Raw genomic sequence first — 27,049 nt, 5'->3', positions numbered from 1 at the left:
ATAGTCGAGATTCACGTAATAGAATTGCCAGTGGCTCTATGGCCAGCGCAAAGAGCATTGCAGACAGGGGGCACCCCTGTCGTGTTCCCTTGCCCAGTCTGAACGGTTGCGAAGACCAACCATTTACTCTGGTCACAGCTTCAGGGGATTCGTATAGTAGTTGTACCCATCCCAGGAACTGGTCACCGAAGCCCATTCGGCGCATTATTTCCCACAATGCTGGCCAGTGTACCGAATCGAAAGCCTTTTCAAAATCTATTGCTAGCAGGGCTAGGGGGTCCCGCAATAGGGGGGATTTTTCAATCGCAGTGTGCAGTCGGTGGATATTCATACGCGTTGACCGCTGGGGCATAAAGCCACATTGGTCAGGGTGTATAAGTGATGAGATAACTTTCTGCAGGCGGATTGCCAATGCTTTCGCCAGGATTTTGGTCTCGGTATTAAGTAATGAGATGGGCCTGTATGAGCTACACCTCTCTGGTGGTTTATCTGCTTTGGGGATCACCACTATAGTGGCCCTTCTTAGGTCCAGGGGAAGCTGCCCTTGCTCCCTCGAGTGAGTGTACATATGCAAGAGATGCGGGATTAACGCACTCGGTTCCACCCCCTTCCACGTCTCTACCGGGAAGCCGTTTGGTCCCGGAGTTTTCCCAGGATTTAGTTGAGACATGGCCGCCCCAAGCTCTTCCTCGGTAATGGCTGCCTCAAGCAGCCCTCTTTGTGTGTCCGTTAGGCTGGGTAGGGTGATCCCGTTCAGCACAGAGAGATCAATGGGGGCTTCCGGCGACCCATAGAGCCCTGCGTAGTATTTAGCGAAGCCTTCTGCGATCGCCTGGTCTGTCCACAGCGGTTCTGAATTGTCGGGTTTGATCATCCTGACCTGTTTGTGCCCTTCATCCCTACGTTCCAGCCAGGCCAACATTTTACCCGCCTTATCGCCTGTCTCATATAATCTGGCTCGCATTGTGGCGTGTGCCTGTTTGGCATTGTCTAAGGCTACATTGTGCAGTTTTTTTTGGGCCAGGATTAAAGCTCGGTTCGTTTCGGGCAGGTCTCGCGCCAGATGCGCACTTTCTGCCCGTTCCACCTGATCTTCCGCTTCGTGTAATTTTTGCATGTGGGCCTTTTTTTGCGCCGCTATCCAGGAGATGATCTCTCCCCGCAAGACCGGCTTGTACGCTTCCCATAATAAGCTCGGGTCGTCTACTGACCCAGCGTTCAGCTCGAAGTATTTGGTTGTGGTTTCTTGTATTCGCTCAACTAGCTCTGGGAAGCCTAGATAATAATTGTTGAGGCGCCATGAGGGTGGGGGAATGGGTCGTGATGTTGATAATTCCATTAGTAGGGGAGAGTGGTCAGAAATGCCGCGTGGAAGTAGCGCGGCACTAGTTACCCTATGTATCTCGGTGGTTGGCACGAAAAAGTAGTCTAACCGGGAGAGGGAAGCGTGCGCGCCCGAATGAAAAGAGTATTCCCGCTCCCCCGGGTGAAGGTCCCGCCACACGTCTCTCAGGCCCAGTGCTGATATGAAGGAGGCTAGCTTGGTGTGTAGTTCAGGATTCCTGCCCCTTAGGTGTGTGCGATCCATGCCCAGGTTCATGACTTCGTTGAAGTCGCCACCAAGGATTAGTGTGTCTGAGGAGTCCTGTGCTATCCGGGGAGTTATGTCCTCTATGAGACTTGGCAGCAGCGCGGGTGGTGCGTACACGGCTATTATTGTTATGGTTCGATTCCATAGGGATCCTGTCATGTGCACGAATCTGCCCCCCCTGTCCTGTGACACACTGGATAGAGTCAATGGCAGCCTTTTGTGAATCAGTATGAGGACCCCCCTGGAGCCCGTGGTGAAACCTGAGTGTAGTGCAATACGATAGTGGCCTCGTTTAAATAGGTTGCATGTGGAACCCGCTAGATGGGTTTCCGTGAGCATCACCACATCCGGCGCGTGTCTGTTTAATGTTTGGGTGACAAGTTTGCGTTTAATCCCACTACCCAGCCCGTTGACATTCCACGTAAGAAAACGCAATGTTCTCGTATCATATCTGTCGTGCGTCATCTGGCTGGGGAGCGGGTTGTTGTGAAGCAGAATGTGTGGGATTCCGTGGGGATGCACGCGCTGGTGTTTCGCTGTGAGGCGCAAGCGCGTGAAAGTGGTTGTGTACTGTTGTCGGACCATACATGAATAAAATTTAAAACGAACCTGAAAACAAGCCTCCAAACACGGGAGTAGATTCTTCCTCCCATCTGTTCAAACATTTGTTCCCTTGGGGGCATCTACCGCCCCGGTTGTGTTATCTATCCCCCCTCCCTATACTCCCACCCAACTTGGAGTATCTGTCGCCCGAAGTTTGAACCAGAACAAATAAACTTTAAACTAAGCCACAGTCAGTGGCCTTTGCACCATATAGCTTACGCAACTGTCCGTGGTGCTGTCGTGGGCTTCCTCGGTGTTAGACTTTGCCCGTGGGGTGGGCGGCCGTCCGACCACTGGCCTGGTTGCAATCCGTGCGTTGACCTGCCCGGGGAGGGGGCACAAGTTTACTCGATAGTCCAAATCCCAGTATCGTAGTTTCGTGCTCCGTGTTGTTCCCGTGTTGTTCCCCAGTTCAAATATTTCCCTGCGGCGGATTAGCAGGCTGTTGGTGCTGTTGTTGGCCTTGCTCCGGTGGGCGCTCCGGTCGAGGGCTGTTGCGTCTGCCTCTTCTTCTCTCCTCCGCATTCCAATCCCCTTCTATGTGCCGCTCGGCCCAGTTCCATGCCTCTCTGGGGTCGGTAAAGTGCACTGACGTGCCACCGTGGAATATTTTGAGCTGGGCCGGGAAGATCAGACCATATTTGACGCCTGCTGATTGTAAGCGTCTTTTAAGCGGGTCGAATGATTGGCGTGCTTTCTGGACTTCTTTGGTGAAATCGGGGAAAAAGGCTATTTTGGATCCGTTAAATGTGACCATGCCCTTCGATCTTGCTAGCTGGAGTACCGTATCTCTGTCTCTGTAATTCAGAAACCTGGCAATCACTGGGCGTGGTGGGGCCCCAGGTATCACTCTGCCAGTCGGAATGCGATGGGCCCGTTCAATAGAAAAAAATTTAGAGAAAGCCTCTCTGTCATAAATGTTCATCAGCCAGTCCTCCAGGAAAAGCTCCATACAATCCCCTTCGGCCTTTTCGGGCAGGCCGATTATGCGGACATTGTTACGTCGGGATCTGCCCTCGCTATCGTCCACCCTTGCCTCCAGGGTCTTTATCCGTGCTAACATGTTCGTCACTTGCCTGTTGACGCCACGTAGGCCATCCTCGGTTTCAGAGATTCGGGCCTCCGCCTCAACCGTTCGGGCGGTCAGCTTCTGGAGGTCGTGCCGTAATAGGGACACATCTGCACCGATGCTGTCCATCTTTTTCTCCATCGAAGTCCTGGAGCTGGTGATGGCACTCATGATATCTTTCAGGGAAATGTTATCCATGGGGTCCGGGGTGACCGGCGGCGTTCTCTCTGGTGAGCGGGGTGCTGGCATCGCCGCGTATTGCTCGATCCTGCTCTGGGTGGACGTTTTCCTGGGTTTCTCCTTGCCCATTCTCTGTCCGGCAATGTGTTGGTACAATCTACCGATGTCTAATCCCAAACGTAGGGGGGCAGCCGGTGTTGACGCACTGCGACCGACTGTGTCTGTGCCGCTCTGGCTCTTTCCACGAGCAGCCCCGCTCTTAGCAGCTCTGAGGTTCCGTCTTCGCAGGCGGGAGTCGCAGCTCCGACCGGGGGTCTCTCGCCCGTGGGGGGAAAGGCCCGTTCACCAGCCCCTACTGCTCCGGCTCCACCTCTCCTTACCACATCGCTGGATGTATCGGACCACGGCCAATAGGTCCATGTCACCGTCGCCCGGCCCGGATTTGCGTGCCCCGGCCTTCGGTCGACAATTAGTGCGCGGACATGGCGGCCATTTTGAGTTCAACACTTGGTGCGGGTCGTGTCGCTTCCACACGGTCTGGACGGTGAATCCGTACACCGATTTGTGTCGGAGCGCCGCGATTCGGTGCAGGAGAGTCTCTCCCACCGCTGGGTTATTTCGGATTTCGCACGAAGATATATTTTGTCAGGATTTCGCAGGATGGAGCCAGTGGTGCGGGAGCAGCGCGAGCTCACGTCCTCATCGGATGGCTGCTAGCCACGCCCCCCCGAATGGCTTTCTTGACCTTACAGCTGTACTGTTTGGCATCACCTCTTGCGACTCCAGTCTTAGAATACGTTGTATCCCTGGCACGACTTCTACCCTATCTCTCTTGGGAACCAGGTGCTTTATAAAAAACGCATTTGAGGCACCGCTATTGTGGATTAATTTCCTGTATTTATTTGCTCTATTTAATCAAACACCTGTAGTTCAAATGGACTAGCCACTGTTCAATGGGAAACTACTACCCACACCTATCTTAACACCTAAGCAGTGCCTAACGCCAGGCCCTGTTCTCATAAGATGTGTCCTTCACAGCTGAAGCACTAATCTAATCATCAGAAAACAACATTCCATTCCCAGCACCTGTGAACTATTTGGACTGGCACGATTAACTGCTATGTGTGATACAAGTCTCCATTTTCCACTAGCCTTGGTTGTCTGGTCATTCGCTGTGGGAAGGATACCTACACTCTAATTAAATGGACAGGGCAAATGTTTCAACGGGCTGCCTAATTCTCTAATTATCAGGAGCTGCAACTTCAAACAGGGTATAACTCAACATGGCAGAACTCTTGCTACAGCGGCACACAGCCCTCATTTTACTAAAGCACATTTACCCTATCTTGCTGCTGGACACTTAAACTACCTTCTCAACCGCTACTAAACACTTTCCTGAACATAAAATAAAATAAAATAGCCTATCCTTAATATGACCAAAGCATAACTCAAGTCACTACTAGCTACAAAACTATCAAACAATGGCCTGCTCTAACCTCTACATATAATAGGCAACGTTATTACATTGTTGCTCCTTCTTTCATTGTGTAAGGCTCTTTGATGCTCTCTAAAATGTGTCAACGCTAACTATAATAACACATGTGCAGAACTGCCAAACCAAACAGCAAAATACTGACACTAAATGACCAGCTCTCAGTTCTTGCTACTAGAATGTACGTAGCCTAAACTTATTTCCACGGTTCAGACATTGCACTTGCATCCCAACACTTTTGGAGTTTGAGACATTGGATTATATATTTATATCCAGTTAATAAAAAGGAAAGAGGAACTCATACAAAAATATACCCACTGAAATTTCCTTCATTGCAATTCTGGAGCTGTTCTTAAACCCATACGTCAGCAACTGGAACAAGCAGAATTCAATCAAGTCCCTTGCACATTACCAGCCAAATCTGAAATATATCTTTAGATTAAGAACCCTTCTTCAGTGGGTTAGTGCATCCATATTACCTATTGACTGGCAACTAAGTTATCAAGTTGTTAATCTAGCGTACCAGGTGACATTATTTAAACAGGAACTTTTGTGACACCAAATGTGAACGGCATCCTGCAGCGTGCGTTGATTGTTCCAACCAAATGCCACTGAAATGAATATGATCTTCACAAGGATGGATTTTAAAGGATTATTTGAATATTTTGTTCCACTAAATCTCGAAGGAATAATGTTTCTACGTAGATAGGGGTTATTAACAGGAGCGATTGTATATGAGTATGTACAAGGGGAGTGTTTGTATAATAAAGGGCATTCGTCATAATGATCAATGAAGCATATTTTGAACATACACACACTTCTGTGCTCTCGTATGCAATTTCATTGCTCCTTTAATCCAAACATCAGTGCAAGTTCCTAAAGTCGGCTTTGCCGAATTTCAGGTATGCTAACATGCGCCATGTTAACCAGAAGATGCTCACCGAGCCTCGGTTTTGCCTCTCATTCTGTGATTGTAATTTTAGATTTACAATTAGGAAATACCAAACAGCAAATCCCAGAATGCAAAGTAAAGCGCAGCACTCTATTAACGCATCCTGAATATGTATGTCTTCTTGGCCTGAACTGATCTAAATCATTGTGCAGGCAGCGAAATAAAAAGAGGGATCCATTTAATTTTAGTCTCACAACTGCACTATTGTTATCTTAATTTATTTTCACACATGTGTACCTTCTTAAAGTCTAATGTTTAGCTTCCCCATGGGAAAGCGTCACATGTATTCTGCCAGGAAGCACCATCACACATTTTCATGCAGTACACTATATAGCTTTCCTGCGCCATCTTGGCCTTAGCCCGTCTTATATTGACACCTCTTTTTGCTTTTTTAAAGTCACAAAACATTCAAAACGTATCTCCTTACCTCTGAAAACCAGGACCATGGGCCAATACTGCCACAGGGCTCATGTGATCTCACTGCCAATGATGTCAAAGGAGTTGTGAGGTCAGCGCCAAAAAGAGTTATCAAGCTGGAAAGGTTTTCTGTCATGGGAGCCACCGGCTCCATTCCTTTCAGCACCCAGGCTCTGTCTGCTGGTGCCCTCACAAGATGTAAACTGAAAGGGGGCTTCCACGGACTCGTTAATAACACGCCATTGCTTTGAACAAGGCAGATAAAGGTGAGTCTCCTTTTCCAAGCATGACTTGTCCTTGGGAGCACAGCAAGAGCATGACTTTTCTGAAGGGAAAGAGCTAAAAAGACATGCTTTCAGATTTCAATATATTAACATAATATGCTCTTTCTTTAAATGTCTTAATTTTTTACATTTCAATGAAACTTATAATGTTAAATCCAGACAATGCTATGCTTAAGATTAAGAGAAGGCCCAAACTATGTAGCAGCTTTTTATTGAAACACTGACATATAGCTATCTAAAGCCTGCATGTAATCCATTTTTGAACACACCTTGTGGATCAGCATTCTGGCTCTTGGAACCTGACTGTAAGATGGCTCATCTCTGCTTTATGCCTTGGTTGCATTACTAAATACTGGCATACATGGAAAGTGGGCATCAGGCTGCTGCAGGTCTTGAGTTTTCAGAGCTTGGAGAGGGATGGAATGTTGACAGTCCTTATTACTCTATGACATCATACAATTGTAGAAAACAACAACCGGTTAGGTGAAGATACATCAATGTATGCTTATTCATTGAAAGAGATCATGGGTCCTATCTCGCAACATAAACATAGTTGGGAGTGAGGAACTTGTAGTGTATGTGGCCCCCTTTAAGCATAACCACCTCACCAACAAATTAATATATTGAATCGTCATCAATGTTGATTCACTCTTTTTGTGAGGGCACGTGATTTCATGCTGGCAAGATACCTCAGCAAGGTTATTGTTTGCCCCAGGTATCAGTGTTGACCCTGCAGGAGATAGGTTTGAAACCCAGTAGGGACAACTTAGTAGCCCTTAATCCTTCCAAGATCCTTGTAATGAACTCCATTTAACTGGGTATGTCTCGGACACACTATTGGGTTGTTTGGAAGCAGGAGTATTCCAGCATGGAAAGTTATATACTTGTATACCTGAGGGCCATTATTGGCGCTCGGTATTGGGTTTGGGACCCTGGTGTCCTATGCAATATCTCAGTCTGGAACTAGGCCTGATCTCATTGAGGGGTATGGACCTGCATGCCCAGGGAGTGTTTTACCTAAAAACATGTGCCTCCCCAGTTTGTAAATTACTTGCTTCTACTGGTCATAATTATGACTCCAAGAAGGTCCCACGAGGCTCTATCTTTAAACAGCTAAATGAGGCTTTATTCTTGGAGATGGATTGGCCCTTCTTCAGGAAGAGAGACATGCCATATGTCCACTTGAAGAAATACTTCGAACACGAGTTGAATAGATGGGATTGGTGTGAAAATTATACTCACTTGTCCAAACTAAAAGGGTATAAGGCAGTATCCCATGTGGTGCATAGATACAGGAAGATTCAACCTTACCTGGCACTGTGCCTGGCCCCTGAAGTAAGGCAATTCATGCTAAGGCTGCACACCAATCAACTCCAGGTATTAGTAGTCACCGGCCCACGCCTGGGGTTGACACTGGAACAAAGAACCTGTCTTATTTGTGGGAGACTAGGTCTCATGGAAACATCTAGACATGTCCTTACCCTATGTCGAAACTGGGTTCAATCTATATGTGCCTGCTTGGCAACTGGTACATAGATGTGAGTCTATTAAGGGGGAATCGTTTTGGCATTACTGTCTCAACTCTGACACTATCACAGTTCAGCTTGCCTTATTTAGGGTATGGTCCCATGTTTGGACACTCCTACCTGCCTAGACTCTAATAATAGACTGCTCTAATCCCCTGCACGTGTTCCCGGTCTCTACTTTATTCTGTCCATGGTTATATGTATTTGAGTCTGGATAGAGCATATACCTACGAGCCTATTTATGCATTCTATTTGATTTGATTTGTTTTATATGTTTATATTTGCTTGTATGTTCATGTGGTGATATGGTAATATCATGTAATATTGTGTTTTATTGTACTCATTTATATGTATGTGTAAAGACCGAATTTCGGTCTATATCACAATCAGATTATTATTATTCTATAAATTATAAAATTTTTATCAAACACCCTGAAATTGCATAGCATGAGTGATTGATGTGTTAATCCTTCTACCTTTTATCATAAGTACATCTTTATGAAATGTGTGGCAACGTGTCCTTAGTGGGTGTCCGTGGCCACATGATTTTCTTTGGGCACAGCCAGCATTTAAGATGGGCAGCAGTATTAGATATTTTTGTGGCAGGTCACATGATGTTCCTATGGTTCATTCAAGCATGAACATGGGGGAGGGGAGATTTAGAACTCACATATATTGATGAGACAGTAGTGTCTACTGATTAGGTTTGTATGCATCTTGCCTACAAATGTGTTTTTAATGCAACAATGCTTGCATGTTTCATGACAGGGTCTCATGATTTACTTTGTGGGCACAGCTAGAATGAAACTGTTGCAAAGGTCTCTTGCATGGTGTTGGTTGGCTGGTATTTGTTAAAGTATTTCCTCTATCGCCCTACAAAACCAATGGTACATTGTATGGATTTGTACAGAATTGTACCAAAATGTCACCCTCACAAGTACGACGGTCGAAAACGCCGACTTGTTTTTCTTTTTTTGGACCCCCCCCTTACACCACATATATATATGTGGGGGGTATAGAATATAATATTACTATGGGGGGGCTGCGGGGAATCTCCCTCCGCATATATATGTGGTGTAAAGGGGTTTAAAAAAAAGTCAGCATTTTCGGCCGTCACAATAATCACATAGATCCATTTGTACCCAATTAGCTGTAAAAGGCAACATTTTGACCCTTTATTTAAAAGAATGTCTCGGGTTGGAGGAGAGTGTTTAAACCACACTGAAACGTCCTGAAAAAAGGTCACTTGCTGCGATTGCTTGGGTTAATTCAGGGAAAACATTTACATCCCACCACTGTAAAAAGTTACCACCCTCCATTGATGGTGGCTACAGTCAAGGACAGTCCTGGATTCTAGTGCCTATTCAGTCAACCTTTTCAAGAGAATGATGCGATCTACTGTTGTGAGGAATTCAAGCATCCACATGTTGGGTGTGCACTCTCCTGTTTTTTTTTTTACTTTTAAAATGAAATTGAATTATGGTAGATCAACCTCTGGAAAAAGTGTGAGGCTAAAACGTACACATTTTCCTATGCTAACCACACGACATACGCATAGACCCACTCTGGGTGGACACAGCCTACAGACGCAGTCCCCTCATGTCATATTTAGTTGGGATCTGACAGGTGGAGTACATGATGGATCTCCAGAAGGGGGAGGGCCACATCTTCCCCCTTTTATGGCCAGCCTAATTAACTAATAAAGGCTCCATGAATTATCATGTCCTTTTGTTGAACCATGTAGCTGGTGGCAGCATTTTCACACTAATCAGAGTTTAATTGAACCAGGCCCACGTGGGGCCTGGCTGTTGGCTACATAGGCTAACAAAGGAGACAGGAAACCGGAACACTTTTTCATATGCACTGTGTCAACCTGATGCCAGCTCCCGCCCTCAATATCAATTGACAGTGAAATGTCATGTCGGGAACTGCACGTTTACAATAGTCATGTCCGCAGGGGACCACATTCAGAAGGTACAAGATGTGATTTGATGGAGCCAGAAAGTCTAGTGTCACTGCAGCTTCACGGGAGACCTGCTGCTTTAATCAGGAACCACAGAGAGCTGCATTGACCAGAGGCACCCTTTGATCCACAACAGACAGGAAGATGGGTGGGACTTAGTATTGCATGTTTTCACCCATTTACCTTATCTGTTGCAAAGCACTCTGGTTATGTCCTCACGCATACAGGAGATTGTGTGGGGACCAGGGATTGGTTCATTGAGGTAGGCTTACCCTACGCCAACCCCTATGTTCCAATTGTCCTTAAAAGAGGGCTGAACCCCTCATTTGGGAGATCATCTGAAGACTTTGCAAGAAGTATCGACAAGAACTCATCATAGCTGAGACTACAGTGTGCGTTACATCTTCCGCCACTGAAGGAAGGCCAGGACCTCCAAGAGGGAAGCAAGATCCCTCCCCTAAACATCTCAAATGGAATAGAGGGAGATACGGAATCCAGAGGACCCTCCAACTGCTCCAGAACAGTACATAGTCATTAGACAGCATGCCCTGCTAGGCTCTGCAGCAAGCTTCCTCAGTGGGAGGTGCAAGAGTGTCTCTGAACCCTAAACCAAGGATAGCCTGCAACACACTCCTCAGCTTTGGGCCATCCACCTTAAAGGATGACACAAGCAAAGTGAAGAAGCTAGGAGAAGTGCATCGTCGAGCATCTACCGATGTCCGCCTTAAAGAACATTTTTGAACCATTTGAGCACCTCGAGCTGCAACCGATTGCACCGCTGAACGTTGTTATGCTGCAGTTGCTAAAGTCATCCGAGACACCTCTACCATGCTTCTGAAATGCCTACCAGCACTGAAATAATGATTCCTGACGCTGTGCCATCGTGTTGGCCAGCCTGCAGCCATCTGTCCAGCCACACTTGCCAAACTGGTTGCCGCCTGATACCCACAGCTGTCTTCCATTTTGAACTCTGTCGCAGAAGCTGCAAAGCGCCCTGAGATCGACTTGACCCTGTCAAGCACCAAGTACTCCTACCGCACAAGGTACATTGTCGTTCTGTCCCCCTGGTCCTTCTCCAAAAGCCCCTTGAGACATTTTACAAGCTTTTGTTCCCCTTGTGTTGAAGACAATTATCCTTAAACTGCTGTGATTATTTACCATACTGGCTTCTCTCCTGTCAGTATACAGATTGTAACCCTTTTCCTTCTTTGATACTGTCTGTCCTCTACATTCCTTTACAGGGTGGGTGGTATTTCGTAGTGTTGTTAGACTGTCTGCATTGATAATAATAAAGTAGATATTTTTATATTCAACCTTGACTGAACAGTCCCTTTTATCATTGGGTAATAATTGTATTTTCACTGTGCTGCAACTAACCAATGATCCATAACCTTTTGGAGATAAGCCAGCTGTTCCGTCCACGTTAGCAAAATTGGACCAGGAGGTTTATAATTTGCTTGTGTTTCCAATATGTTCAGATCTCTTCTGTTGTACTAGAGGTGTGGGGCTGATTGATGGTTTAGAAACTGATATTCATCCCTAGACCACTGGTGCCCCGGAAGTTGATTCATCACAACTGTATCATTGGGTACCAAAAGATCGAGGGTTAAGCCTGCTTGATGCTCTTTACTAAGCACAGCAATAAGGTCCTTTCTTGTGAGTACCACTGTGGTGTCCATGCCTTGCATGGACCTGAAGCCCAATTGAAAACTGTGAAGAATGTTCTTTTAGAGCTGGTTTGTTGCTTTTTCTTGCCAAGATTTTACTTGGGTAAAGTAGGCTGGATATGGAGTGGTATTTTGCCAAAAGTCGATGGCTGTGCTGAAGATCTTTTCAACTGAATGGGTGTGACTGGCATAATTTCTGGGCTTTGGAAATGATTCCCTTTGCGAGAAAATACAGTTGCAGATTTGTTATATTAGTAGCCAATGTTTGGAACACATGCTTTAAGCAAGAGGCTGCACAAGGGACAACCTGAGGGTTTGAGGCTTTAATATTTTAGCCAATATTGTTTAGCTCCTCTACCTCCAATACCCTGAAAGAGGTCAAAGAAAATGAAAGTTGGGATGATGCTGGGGATGAAAAAGAAAATCAAATTCAGGTCTTCAGAGCGTTGTTGGGTGATACATGGGGAATTCTTTAAGATTATGGGTTGGCCTTCCCCAGGAAAATATTGACGATTTTATTTGACTAGGGAGGTGTTTCATTATTGCATTTGCCAGATTCTTCTTTGATCGACAAGGCTTTGGGGAAAACTCTGTGTGTATCTTTTAGATTGTCTTGCACATTTTGAACAGAGATTTACACCACTGACATTGTAATTCACAGCATTTTCTTTTTCTCACAGCCAGACTTTTAATAAACCATTTGTTGGTGGGTTTAGGCCCATGGATTTGCGTGTTTGTTGTGCAGTCAGTGGATTAGACAGTCTGAAATATAGGCAATATTGCTGAACATATAGCCCTCAGGACCCCAAGGTGCGAGATGGTGTGGGACAGTGTTTCAAGTGTTAGCTAAGTCTCTTTAAAATGTCTAAATTTAGGTTCAGTTTCCACAGTGAGATTAGGCATTTATTCAAGTTTTTGCTGATGCCAAGGTAGTGCTGCCCCCCAAGACTCTGAAACTCATGTAGCACAAAAAAGACCCACCTCACAGGAAAGTTAATATCCTCAGTCTCATCATCACTGCCCTGCCCACCCTCCATCACAGCTCTCCAATCCCACTCAACTGGTCAGACCATCTGGCACCACGCCATTCAAGCATACCCATCAGAAACCCTGCAAACAAGCCTTCAACTCATTCAAGAACTTCACAGTGGAGGCTCTCACAGAAGACCTCGCCAAACTCCACTTCACATGGGCTGATTTACCTCCGATGAACCACTCAACACCAAGTTCACAACCAACATCAACATGGGCTACTCTCCGTCCTGACCTTGGTTTACCAGCTCTCACTTCTGGCTTGACTGCACCTCGGCATTCAAATCTCTGTGGTTCCTTTTACATTGAAGATTAGTCCTTTCTCTCTTTTATTCAAGTACCGCTGTTCCCCTGCCCAATGGGAATGCAGAGTCTTTCATTTTAGCTTGTGGACTGAACTCCACTTGTCTTTCCCTCTTCTTCTTCATCTCAATGTGGTTGGCTGCCAACCAACATGCACTCTTTGTAGAGTTTACCATTCTTCTTCTTCTCAGTACTATTAAGAAGAGTCTGTGGGAATGTGTCAGCATCACAGTAACACATAGAGACTTGAGTGACTAATAACGTAGAAGGGTGGAAAGGTGTAGGGTTGTCTTTAAGAGGTTTTGAGGGAGTTCCATAAATGAAGGGGAGTCCATACCCCCAAGGGGAGAGTCTCTCCCTATGAGGACCTACCGCTTATCACCACCGGTGGGGCAAATATTGGATAGTAGCCTCACCTGCTTAGCCTCATAGAGAAGTGCTCCACCTGGGGAGAAGTGACAGAATCTCAAGAATTGTCACATCCCCTTGCCCTACTGAACTGGCTTCTCCATCTCCGACATTGACACACACCTCTCCTTCAAACTGCACATAACAACAAGGAAGACACAAATGGCTTGGTACCAACTTACTCTCCTGTGGGAAATCAAACCCTTCATCCCAGAAAATAACTTCAGATCTGCTGTTCAAGCTTTGATCTTCTCCTGCCTGGATGGTGGCAGTGCCCTTTTGGAATGCCAATGAGATGCATCCTGCATGCAGCGGCACGGCTCATCAAAAGGACTTCACAAATTTGACCACATCACTCCGAAAATCATCAAACTGCACTGGCTCATGCTGCAAGCATGGATCATCCTCAAATCTTGCTGCATCACCTACAAGACTGTCACCATAAAGTTCTCAAACTACCTCACTAAGAAACTCAGCATCTCCAGGGGCCTCTGATCCACCACAAGTAATGGCATTTGCAGGAAGAAAAACAAACAGAATACAGACCTTCTATGTCTATGCCCCAAGAATCTGGAAACTCCTTTACATCAACATCCAACTCACCCCCTCACTTCTACCGTTCAGTGAGGAGCTCAAGACCCTCCTCTTCAAGGAATAGCTCCTCTCTAACACCTGGGCCCATACACTGGCCACTCCTTGCCATACTTGAGACTCTGTGTTCTGATCTCAACTGTTTACTCCTCTGGTTACTTGTAGATCCATTGCTGACAATTGCCCTCCCCCTCCTGTTGTTAGATTCCTCCTCCTTTGTTACTGTGCTCCTCAATACTGCTCTTCCCCCTATGATTGCAAAGTGCTCCGTTGCTTCCCGAAGCTAGGTCTACGCTCAATAAATACCCTAATATTGATAGTAATAATAATAATAATAATAATAATAATAATAATAATAATAATAATAATAATAATAATAATAATAATAATAATAATGACTGTGTTTTATATTAGTGAGATTGAGGGTGAATTCCTAGGTATAGGACCATACCAGGGCTTGTACTATTTAATTCTCTGAGAAAAATGTGGCTTATTAATAATTTCAAATTCAGGTTCTTCATACTTTTAATGCGTTTCATCTCTCGATTTATGTTGCATTTGACCACCAGCAAGTTCCATTCATCTACAATGAGAAATTTCAATGCTATTCTTTTCAATGTACCAGGCCAATTCCAGACATTTTTTTAACAAGTTGGGTTGTAGGTTTCTGCTTGGTAAATCATTGCGTCTCTGAAAGAACAGATTCTGCAATCATTTATCATTCACACACTCCAGTACAAGAGGCACACCTGCTTTCTTTCTGTACAGGTTACTTTTTTGATGAGTTTTGTGCTTATGTACCTTGCATATAGATAAGTTGTCCTAACTGTGAGTATTCAATATCTATGAAATCATCAGATCCATCAGTAGTCTCAATTGTCTGTACTGTTTATTTCCATTGATTGTGTTCCATTCCTTTATATAATGGGATAGTTGTCAGTTGCTTGCTCTGATATTCTGGAGATGTTATTCAATGTTATTAGAAGGGATGAAATTCATCCCGGCTGATATTCAGCCTGTGAATGAGGTACCGCGTGACAAATGGAAGACAAGGTAAGGATTCTTAACAACTCTCTTAACTAACCAGCATCAGAACACCATATATAGTTGAACGTACCTAGGAAACTGAAACCAGTTAGTCGAAACACGTGTTGCAATATGTGGAGCTAGGATTTTCAATATGTGCTATGACAATAAACAGTATAGCCTCTACAGACTACTGATGGATATCATGATTGCTTATATATTGAAAACCTACAGGTAAGACAACTTACTGATAGTTAAGGCACACACGCACAACATTCATTGATTGGTCTTATACATCTATGTGGTATTTGCAATTTCCCATTGTGTGCTGAGTTGTAGCCTTGTTGTGAATAATATTTTGTTCATAGGCGAATGAGAATTGGTTTGAGGAGCTGCTGTTTTTCTGGATTCTTTGAGATTGTTTTGCCGGACAACGCCGGTGCCAAACTACCTTGCATATCTCTCTCTTGCTGTGGATGATTTGATAGCCGTGGGGGGAATCCTATTGCAGGTGGTAACCGCGTTGCCTCCAAAGTTTGTGTAAAGTATTCACATTCACTTATTTGGCTGTAGTTGTCTTTCTAGTTTTTCCAGCTCGGTTACCGCCGGACTCGTATTACCATTTCGCCACTGTGATTCCCAGAATTACCGGGGCATTACAACCCCGGTGATCTGGGAATTCCCGAGGTGGAATTCGGTAAACCCCATTCCCATTCAGTCCCATAGGACTCAATGGGAATGGGGACCATGGAAACACCGGCACCATCTACTGATGGTGCCGATGTTTCCACGTCCACCTGCAGGTGGGCGGTGTTAAACCCGCCAGGTCAGACCTGGCAGGAATGACACCTCCACCTGCAGGACTCAAGATCACCCGGTATGGAAACAACGGTGGCGGCGAGTTTACCGCCACCGTTATTTCCATACCGGGTGACTTGTAGTCATTTAATGACTTTAAATGTCTTTTTAAACAGTTCAGCGTGGACATCGGTCTGTCGGGTTCACTTTTGTCAACATACTGTTCCCTGGGACTTTAGACTTTGCCCCTTATCATTGGCATCCTTCCGTCGGGTTCACTCTTGCCATTTCTCAATTCCTTTTACTTTCTTATGATGCATGATTCACTTCCTTTGCATTCTCGATAGTTTGTCAGTCAACGACTTTCTACGGTATGGGCATTTTTCTAGACCCCTGTATGAACACTTTAACCTTTTTCTCTTGGCTCCCCAGAGCATTCTGGTATCAGTAGTTCATTCAACGCGGGATCAACCAGAGTCTCTCGAGTGAGAACCCACATGGTGCCGGACCCCTCTGCAGCTGGTCTTCCCTTAACAATTTAAGAGTTCTTTGAACTTTCATTCAACATAGTTAGGTTTCTTTATCGGTTACCTTTCAACTCACTGGCTGTGAGGAACCATTTGACTTTTCAGAATATCTGAAGTCAAGGCCGGTACCACGGTAGCAGGCATCTCCCTCTGTCCTGCTTATGAGCATGGGCACCATCTGTGTACCATTGGCATCTGCAGCAACACACTTGGTCTATTGTTTGCAGTCTTATGATTCCCTCCACAGAGGTCTCATGAATCGTTGTCGGACAGGGCAAGGTTGCTTCTCTCCTTGTCAGCCTTTCGGTTCTCCCCACCGTTCTCCTCTTGAACTGTCATACCTGGATAGCTGTCTCATCGTGTGGTCTGACTTGCTCATATTGTGCTCTCATGCTCCACCTTTTATTCCTGTGGGGAAGGAAAAGGGCTGTCAGGTGTGTGTGATCCTGGTCAATTGCCTGACTTTGCCTGAACCTTGTGCTGGGACATGTCAGGTAAACGGAGCAATGTAAAAAAAAACTCAAAAGCCATTCTTCTATAAGGAAAACATGCTGTATTTGTATAGCATTATTAAAATAAACCTGTAACTCCAATGTGTTTTAGCAAATTTACTTCCATGTGAAGAGGAGCATTTGATCTGTGAATTTTGAGGTTCCTTCAAGAAAATGAAGGAATGCAAAGTTATTTGGAAAGTTAAAATTGGTAATATAGATCACACCATATCTGTTAATAGAACAACCTTTTGGCTGATATTACAGGCATAAATGGTTTCAATTGCACATTTCTGTTATGGGACAGAATAAATCTATCATGCTGCATTTTAAGATGTGAAGTGAAAATGAAACATAGCAGCAATGAGAGTTTTTGCAAAGCAAAAATGTCCAGACACATCCACATAACTCTGATTAATGAATAGAAGATTAATGGGCCCATCTGTGTTTAACAAAGACAATTGACCCTGTGTCTAAACTTCAGAAATAAAATTAAATGCAAGTGCAACATCAAAAATCTGTATAGAGCATTGTCTTATTTTTCTATGCTAATATGAAAAGCAACCCTCATGATAGACTTTCAACCATTCAATGCAATGGTTGGCGAGGTTCTACTACCCTTAACATTAAAAAGTGTTAGGCCCTATGAAGAATGTGCATCTGTTCCATTAAGCTACCCATTAAAATTATCCTATTTTCAACAGAATGCCTTTCTCCAAATATATGGTTTCTGTTGAGAAAGGGGCAAGCACACACACATGCAATTGAGCTAAAATGTATAGTACAATTAACTTTTAAAAGGTGCAGGACTTAGCAACAATTTCAAATACATAGTTAGTTATAACTTCTGAGCCATTTCTATGATTAGGAAACCGGAAACTGATCTGGATTTAGCAGAAAAGCCCAAATCATTTCCATATTAAACCTATATATCAACATGTATGATTTATGCACAATTCACATATTTTAATAGCTCCACCGTGCATATACAGGCTGAACAATAAATATCCCCAGATTCTGAATATTCGTGTGAATCTTAATTTGCTATTTTATTTACCAACCTCACATGTCCATGTAGAGAATAATTTGAATAATGAATATTCTTGTTAAATATTTGTTTTACTCCAAGGGTGTGGGCTAGTATATTCTTGTCAAGCATTGGTTTTACTCCAAGGAAGTGGGCTAGTTTGTACTTGATACAAATTATGAAATTCAAAAATAATGGGCCAATGTGTGAAGTTTGAGCCTTTCTGACAGGAGAAGCAGATTGGATACCAATTGAATGTAACAGATGGGGAAATACCCTAAAAGTTGACTTTTCTGACATTGGCCTGAAATCCGAGATCTTTCCCAAGGCAGGACCAGATTACCTTATAGGGATTTTGGGAGCACAAGACACCAGAGACCAGTTGGCTCCTTTAAATGACAAATAAAAAAGTGAGTAGAATGACCCCAGATTATTTAGACCATTTTCCCCTAAGAATTAATAAAATCACAGATAGGGTTTAAATGTATTTCGGGTAACCCTGTTTAAAAGCTACATATATGTAGGAGTATGTGTATGTGCATTTAATTTATAATTAAGCTTAAAGCCCTAGGTACCATCACCATAATAGTTCTTTTCCTATGTAATGGGGGATCTCTGGAGGCCCTACACACCGAATTTGAGGGGTACCTGCCTTAATCAATAAAGTAATAAAAACCTATTCCTTAATAAACACGTGGAACTGGGGTATAGTGAAGGAGAATCTGATTCTTTGAAAGATAGTGAGGGAGTTGGTCCCCACTGTCCCAGAATTTCAAAAGCAACAGAACCTCTGAGTAACCCAAGCGTTTACATGTATATGAAACCAATTTAACATCACACACAATATAAAATAGTATCAACACCAAACCTAGGATTTAATAGTTTGTCAGAGATAGGGTCCAACATTCTAAATTGGAATCAGTCCAGGTACTGGTGAATTTAATTAAAGCATTATGTTACTCTGGTGTCAATACCTGTCAATAGCTTCAAAGGAAAACTGAGTACGTAGTTGTGTTTCAAACATTATTGTGAAAACTGCTTCACCTTTTGAATTCAGGGTTAAGTGGGTGCTAAGTATAAATTATTAGATTCTGTAAAATGATGGCTTCACAGAAATGAAATAAACAATGTCAAAGTGTATGTTTGCTGTGGACTATTTGAGTCCATCTATTTGAGTCCATTGTCTAGAGGGGTAATTCATATTTATTTTTCTGTGCATGGATATTTGTACACATTGGAATGAAAACATTAGTGAGATGATAGCAAGCAGGTTATGTTTTCCATTCTGTAGACAAGCTGCTTTTATTCATTTGTAGTTTTGTTGGTGACTTCCCCAGTAATTTAGGGGACCACTTTTAATTACTTGATTTATTATTTTAAATAAAACACAATATACAGATCAAAACATAGCTTTCTTTGTTCCAGATTGTGGGGTGGGGTTGTTGAAGTGGGTGATAGTAGAAAATGCATATTTTCCCTGTAATAATTGAACCAACGGAAAAGTAAACATATTTCATTGACAGATCTTACTACAGGTGGTAGTGTATCCAGCCTGTGGATCGTGGCCAATGTCTCTTGCTGGGCCGTCCTCTTGAGGATCAATGACACGAGTGCAACATCAAGGGGCATTACCTTTCTGGCAGCTCATGTTTGGTGGGTCTACAGCTCCATGGCAGTTGTGCACTCTGAATGTAGGCAACAACGGTGGCTGAGGTATGGTCTACTGTGTGGCTGATATCGACTATGGTTTACTGCATTGAAAAGAAGGCCTCCTCTTTCCCTTCTGCCACGACACCAGTTTCTGCTTATTGTGATGCACATTCATCCACTAGCTCTGTTTGCAATGGTAGTGGTGGTGGTGGTTTCAACAGCAATGATGGTGGCCGCTCTGAAGAATTCAGTGGTGGTGGTGATGGCAAAGGATAGGCTTGCTGGAACACTGTGGTCCCATCGTCTTCAGTCTTGATTTCTGAATTTCCTGTTGGATAAGCAGACGACACACTATTACTTACTTGATCAAGTGCTAGTGATTTTACAATGTCACACTATTGGTGTGCATCTGTGGGTCCTGTTAGTGGGATAATAGGCCATCCTAATTCTGTGAGCTGTCCCTAATCAATGGGACTGGTGTTCCCAGACAATATCATTGTGTAGTGCATTGTGTGCTCATGCATACAGGTTCCTGTGGTCATTCATACTGATGTGCTGTCACATTGTGGTGATTTATTGATGTCGTTGAGGCTTGCACATGACCTTTTGTAGCCAGAAGGCGGGTATTTGTATTGTGTGGTAGGTGGGACTGGATCAACATGCAATTCTAATGTATTGACATCTATGTGAGGCATATGACATATGCACCACATGTACTTTGATGTTTAGGTACTCAGGAGTGAGGGGCTGGGTGGTGGGGTTTAGGTGCCACTATGGAATGATGACACCTCTGTGGAGCGTATTCCAAGGCTACATGCTTTTTGTATACACAGCACCTGACATAGTGGAATAGTGTCCACTAGGTAATTATCTCTTAGTTTTCTTAACCATCACACTTGCAACAAAATTATAACCCCACAATCAGCTTATGATGAAAAATGAGGAAGAGAGAGAGAGAGCAGGAGAGAAAGGCATGAGTATGAATTGAATTGATATTTTATTTCTATCGCGCTCGTACACAAGTGTTCAGAGCGCGACTAGGCAATGGAGGGGAGCAGGGGAGAACAAAACAACTATCTTACTGGGCCCAGTGACACAGAGAACGCGCAAGTGCCTGGGAGAGGGGCAGGGGAAAAGTGCAAAGCAGCGAGAATGGAAAGTTTGGCGCAAAAGAGAAACAGATAAATAATAATAAATAAATTAATAATGGCAACAAACAGTGGTAGTGCAGCCAGCAAGCGGCAAGTGCTTGGTTTAAGGCAGCAGACAGGGTGGGTCTTGATAAGTGCAGGAAGAAAAAGGTGGGGGGGACTGTATGGGTACAGATACAGACCCCAGTGCAAGCGGTGGCCCGTAGGCAGTGAGGGAGGTTGGCAGGGTGAGCAGGTACCTGGGCCGAGAGGACAGAGGGTGACCAAGTGTACAGTGCCAAGAGAGAAGAGATCAGCAGGGGAGACGGGGAGCGAAGGCAGAAGCAAATAGGGAGGTCTTGAGGTGCTTCCGGAACCGGAGATGGTTCTCCTCAAGTTTTAGAGTGGCAGGGAGGCTGTTCCAGAGGGAGGCCCAGCCGAAGGCCGAGATCTACCCCCAGATCGCTTCTTTGAAAAACGACTGACCCTGAGGGAGCTAGAGGTAGAGGAGCAAAGAGCTCGAGAGGGGAGGTATTTTCAGAGGGATAGCTGAAGGTATTTTGGACCCAGGCCCCAGAAATCCTTGTGGACAATGCAGAGGGTTTTGAATTTAATCCTTGCATCCACTCGGAGCCAATGGAGAGATTTCAGAACTGGAGAGATACGGTCCCAGGGCTTGAGGCCAAGGACAAGTCTTGCAGTCCTGTTCTGGATTAGTTGCAGAGGGCGGAGAGTAGAGGCCGGTAGATTTAGAAAGAGGCTGTTACAACAGTCCAATTTAGAGAGAACCAGAACTTGGGAGACAGTGAGCTTCAGGGGGAAGGAGAGGAAAAGCAGAGTACCTCTGAGGAGGCGCAGTAGGAGGTTTTACTTTTTAGAGACATCAGAGATGTGGGCGGAGAAGGAAAGTGTGGAGTCAAAGATGACCCTGAGGTTCTTAGCCTCGCAGGTGGGGGTAGGAGGAGGGCCCAGGGAAGCCGACCAGGGAGTGAGGGGAAAGGATGTTGAAGGGGTGCCGGTGAGGAGGATCTCTGTCTTGTTGACATTCAGGCAAAGATCATTGGCGGCACAACAATCTTGAATAGCAGTTAGGCAATCAGAGATGAGAGAGAGAGAGGAGGTGGCAGGGGGCAGTCTGAAAAGGAGTTGAGTGTCGTCAGCGTAGTACTGGAAATTTGAGCAGAAAATGGTAATGCAGTGGGTGAGAGTTGCCAGGTTATTGGTTGAAAAGCCAGGGCGAGAGGTTAGACCCCTGGGGAACACCACAGGTAGAGAGGGATATAGATGATAGGAAGGACCCAAGTTGGACCTGGGTGGGTTGATCAGAGAGGAAAGAGGTCAGCCAGGCCAGAGCCTTATTAGTGATACCCAGGTTATCAGGGAGACGGTTGAACAGGATGGTATGGTTGACTGTGTCAAAGGCAGAAGAGAGATCGAGTATGAGGAGAACAGAGGGAATGTTAGAGTCAAGGTTGGAGAGCAGATCTTCATGAAGCAGAGTAAATAATAGTAACAGGAATATTAGGTGAAGGAATGGGAGAGAGCGTTGGAAGAGAGAGCGAGAGGAGGCAGGTACCTGTTAAGACATTATACTGCAAAATCTGCATTCTATAATCTGGACTTTTAGAATGGGGAAGCCCTTAGAAGCACCCAGTGGGAGACAGACAGATAAGGCTATTGCCTTTAGGCCCTCACATTTGCTATTTCATAGATAGTAATTGTTACCTAGCAATACTATACACTCTGGTGTTCAGGAATGCCTAGGCTAGGGAGGTGTTGAGCCCCAGGAATATGAGAGAGGGATGTCCATTTCTTTGCCCAAATACCAGTTTCAGTAACTATACATCTATACATATTATTGTCAATAATGACTCTTGAAGCACACATTGAATTCTGAGAATTTGGGAGGGCATCTGTGACAAAGGTCAGCATTCACTGAATGTTGGACATGGTGCCAATGAGCACTGAAAACGAGGAGGAAAGAACCTATGCCATTGATGAGAATGAACCCAGACTGGGGATCATGGGCCTCAGCAGCTCAATGATGTATGGCGAGTAAACGATGTGTGGATCCAGATGAGTTAATGAAGCAAACCACCTACTTAGGTAAGAGGGAGAGATCCACCGATGTTTGTCTAAACCTTGGGGGAGAAGACGGTATGGTGCTAGCCACAGAGGAAGAGCAAGCGAGACTCCACACAGGAACAGAAGCTAAAATCCAAATAGTAATGCTACAAATTAGGACCAGCAGGAGGAGTTCCAATGCATTTTAGAAGAAGAGGAGGCAGAGACAGCGATTCAGAGACAACATGCTGCACGCTGGGAGTCTGAACAATTTTGCAGAAAGAATGAAAAACCCAGAACCGTTTCATTCTGGAATTAAGAGCACAGTTTCCAGAAACAAGCTCAGAAACCCAGACGTGTTGCAGGCTAGGAATTTGTGTTCAGGCGCCTGAAGCAAATTGCGGAAACCATAAACATTATATTCAGGAATTTAGGCTGCAAACATGTTCTGAGAATAAACAGAGAACACCATCAATGTTGCGTGTTAGGATTTGAGATACAAGTTCCCAAAAAAGCAGAGAAATTAGGAAGTGACAAAGCCATAAATATTGCATTCCTGGATTCGGAGTACACATTACTGGAACACAATGTAAAAATTCAGAAACTAATAATTGGGCAGAGAAACGTACTCCTACAAAGAAGTACAAAGCGTCTACCTCCACCAGGGGGAGGAGGAACCAAAACCACAATAGTCGCCGACAGTGGCCTCAACCATTCGTATTGAAGGATCCCATTCTTCTTGAGAATAGGTTTGAGGCCCTTTCATCTATTGAATAAATAGACTGACATGCACCAGCGAAACATTCAGACTTTATCCCACCTGCCCCTATGAATTCTGAATCTATTTGTTTTTTTGCTGATAAAACACATTTATAGTAAATCTTTTCACTACAGAATTACATCCACTTATGATCAACCATCTCACAGGAGCAGGTTCGAGCCACACTGATCACCCCTCCCAACCACCATCATTGTGCCATCATGTGTTCTTCACCACATGGAAGCTCAGAGGTACATTCCTGGATAAGCAGCTGTGAAATATCCCAATGATAGTGCAACTATTTGCACAACGTCCACTCTCAAATCCTCCCCTTTTGTCCGCGGGCATGCTGTTCCCAGTGCAACAACTGCATTATCACCACTCCTGCACCCTCGACTCACACTTGCTCTCACAATAGTTGCTTGAACAAATACAGCCCCCCCTTTTTTAAGCGTAAACTTAACTAAAGACGTTCACCATCTCTTACTCTCCCCACCCAGGATCTATTGTTGACATCTATCTACATAATGAGTTCCCCTGTCCACCCAGTAGTAGTGGAACTAATGATGAGAGAAGTAGAAACCCTAACCATGGAAGTTACAGGGAAATGAGTGAGAGCTATGGGTGGTCTGTCTGGTAATCCTAATTAAGGCCTCTCTGGTGGTGAATATATTTCATATTGCAACTACTTAACCACGCCTGTTGATTTTGTTATCACAAAATGGATCACATACTTCATTGTTTTATATTTATGTTTATAAGAGTCCCCGGGGTGGAAAAAACAATAATATTTTATTGGAACTAAAGACCAATATTGATGCTATATTTAATACCAACAAGGGGCCCAATAGTTGGTGCATTATCGGGGTGATTTTATCTGTAAACTGGGGAATCGTCCAGCTTTGCTCCTTTTTGAATAAACGGAGGATCTAGCATCCCCTGTTATGCTAGATCCAGAGATGAGTGTGGACCATTGGACACTATATACCTGGTAGATGATGTGGGGTCTTTGCATTATGAATGAGCATTTCTCAAGGATTAGCAAGGTTTTTATGCATTTATGGGCCGCCAGGGGGCTCCACCCTAGATTTTTATTTTTTATTTTTGTGTACCGGATACTAAATGGAGCCAGATTTGATATTTTCCAGTATCACAAGAAATGATTAGTAATCATCTTGCTTTAACCTTAAGTGTGGAGTGGTCGATCAATTCATAAGATTGTAGTAACTTCAACAATTCATTTGGGGCAGAACATAGTCCTCTCAAAGTAGGATATGGTGGGACCCTCGAAATGGGGTGCGGCACAAGAACAGTTGACCCATCCGAACGTATTGCTCTTTTACCAACTCCTTGAAGATGATAAAGAGCCTGGGGTACTTTTGCATAACTGTAGAACTGCCAAGAAGGTATTGGCAGCTGCTTAAAAAGATCCTGTATGTTGAGAATGTTAAAACCACAAGTGCACGGGCAAGCCATTAGAATGCCATGACAGTGCGCAAAACTGAAGAAGATGCTCTGGTTTTTGACCAATTATGTGAGGCTGCAGGTCGTTCCAATTCAAGGCTTTATTGGGAACTAGTTAATTACAGCCCCAGCCATACAAAAAAGGTAGGAGGCACCCCTCACTAGAAAGAACATGGCATGATAACCTGTTCTGTGGTGTTTTTTTCCCACTTTGAGAGTCTGCAGCCATTGTTTTTTTCTCACTGTATTTTTCACAAAGTAGGAATATGCATTTGCATACCCAGTCTTTGTCCCACCCTCAAGGGCTGTCCAGCACCAACATGGCAGACAAACCTCCTTTGAACAAGAGTACCAACAGCAACCCCATACATGTGTTTCAGCCTTGTTGGGCCTCATCAATGAGGTGGTGCTGTGCTTCTCTGAGCACAGTGAGCAAGGGGTTTAAGTCTGGGTTCCCCCAGGTAACTTAGGGTGACCAACCCCAAGATCCTTGCAAAAATACGAAAAAGGTAGCAGGCGTCCATCTCTAGAAAGAACATGGCATGATAACCTGTTCTGTGGTTTTTTCCCACTTTTAGAGTCCGCAGCCATTGCTATTCACTCACTGTACTTTTCACAAAGGAGGAATTTTAATTTGCACATCAGTCTTTGTCCCACACAGCCCCAGCCATATTAATGAGCAAAATGTAACAGAAACTAATGTACATGATTCCTTGTGGATCTCTCATTTCACTAAGTAATATACCCATGAGCCGAATAATGCTGCCAATTCACAGCCCTGCACAGGGAAAGGTGGTCTGCTGGTAATGAAAAATAAAATTATCTGGGTACTATATTCACACTTCAGGAAATCCTAACTGCACTCCATAAGCAAGCCTTGAGCACATAACCAGGCCCTGATGGTATTCCTGTTGAACTCTTTATGAATCTAGAGGCGCTTTGTGCACCACTTTTGAAATAAATGTTTTTAATTGTGTTCTTGGGAGCTATGCTATAATTTACAACATTTCTAAGAAGGGTTCAAGGAATTCATCCACAGCATATCAACGAATTTCCTTGTTAACCCTAAATTTAAGATCTTTGGCTGTGATGGCTCGATCATAATCTTTGCTGTAAAGTGAACATATTCTCACTAGTATTGTAGTGGGTTTTCATGAAAGTTCGGGAACAAGCGAGCAGCCTTTACATTTGTTCTTAATCAAATGTATTGCCATATATTTGAACCGGGAGAATGTTTATCTGACATTTATGGACCTCAGCACTGCTTAAGGGATCTGAACTGTCCCCCTGATCTAGTAGACATTTTGGTACAAATACATAAAGACACTAAGGCCTTTGTATGGTCAGGTTATGGTCATTGAACCTCATGGTTTGCTGTAGCCATGGGTTTGAGACAGGGCTGTGTCATATGCCCGTTATTATGTCCACTCTATATCAAATATTCCTGTTAAGATTCAAGGATGATGTGCCATTGTTTGAGCAAATGCCTATCTCAGGTTTTTGCCTAAGCAGGCAATACTGTTTGCTAATAGCTCCAACCCCTAGATCATTACAATATTTGATCACTGCCTATACTGAGTTTATGAATAAACTCGATCTGTCTGTAAAAGTAGTAAAAAAATGTCAGTCATGATTTGTCAAAGAGGAAATAAAGGCAACAAAACATGTTAAGGTCAGAAATTAGGTTTCTAGAGTATTTGATTATTTGGGTATTCCCTTCTCCACTAGAATGAATGGAGGAAATCATATAGAGAAACAAACTCAAACAATCATTCAAACTCTTCTGTTTTGGGGAAGACTTCTCCAATTGATATGTTGTTGAGAATATATAACAGTAAGTTCAGGGCAGTGTTGATGTATGGTTCAGAAATGTTGGTCATCAGCAAAATATCTGCACTACAAGTGCAGGAGAATTATTGACCTAAAATGCTTCTTTAGTTGCCTGGTATAGCCCTGCCCCTTATGTAACATAAGGAACATGGAATGCAACACCTGGAAGATGACTGCACTGAACCAGTGAAGTTGTGATAAGGA

The 27,049-nt window shown here is 44.1% G+C and overlaps 1 protein-coding gene across 1 annotated transcript in view; it reads left to right on the top strand.

The window, feature by feature from the left end:
• Positions 1–6,432: 6,432 nt before the first annotated feature.
• Positions 6,433–27,049, top strand: part of LOC138572406 (uncharacterized) — a 606,109-nt gene continuing 585,492 nt past the window's right edge. The window contains exon 1 of the mRNA XM_069649265.1: positions 6,433–6,570. The gene's annotated coding sequence lies outside the window, so the exon portion shown is untranslated. The remainder of the gene's footprint in view (positions 6,571–27,049) is intronic.

This window comes from Ambystoma mexicanum, chromosome 1p (assembly GCF_040938575.1).
Source record: "Ambystoma mexicanum isolate Mex_15411 chromosome 1p, UKY_AmexF1_1, whole genome shotgun sequence".
NCBI classification, from domain to species: Eukaryota; Metazoa; Chordata; class Amphibia; order Caudata; family Ambystomatidae; genus Ambystoma; species Ambystoma mexicanum.
This window is presented reverse-complemented; position numbering and strand designations above follow the sequence as displayed.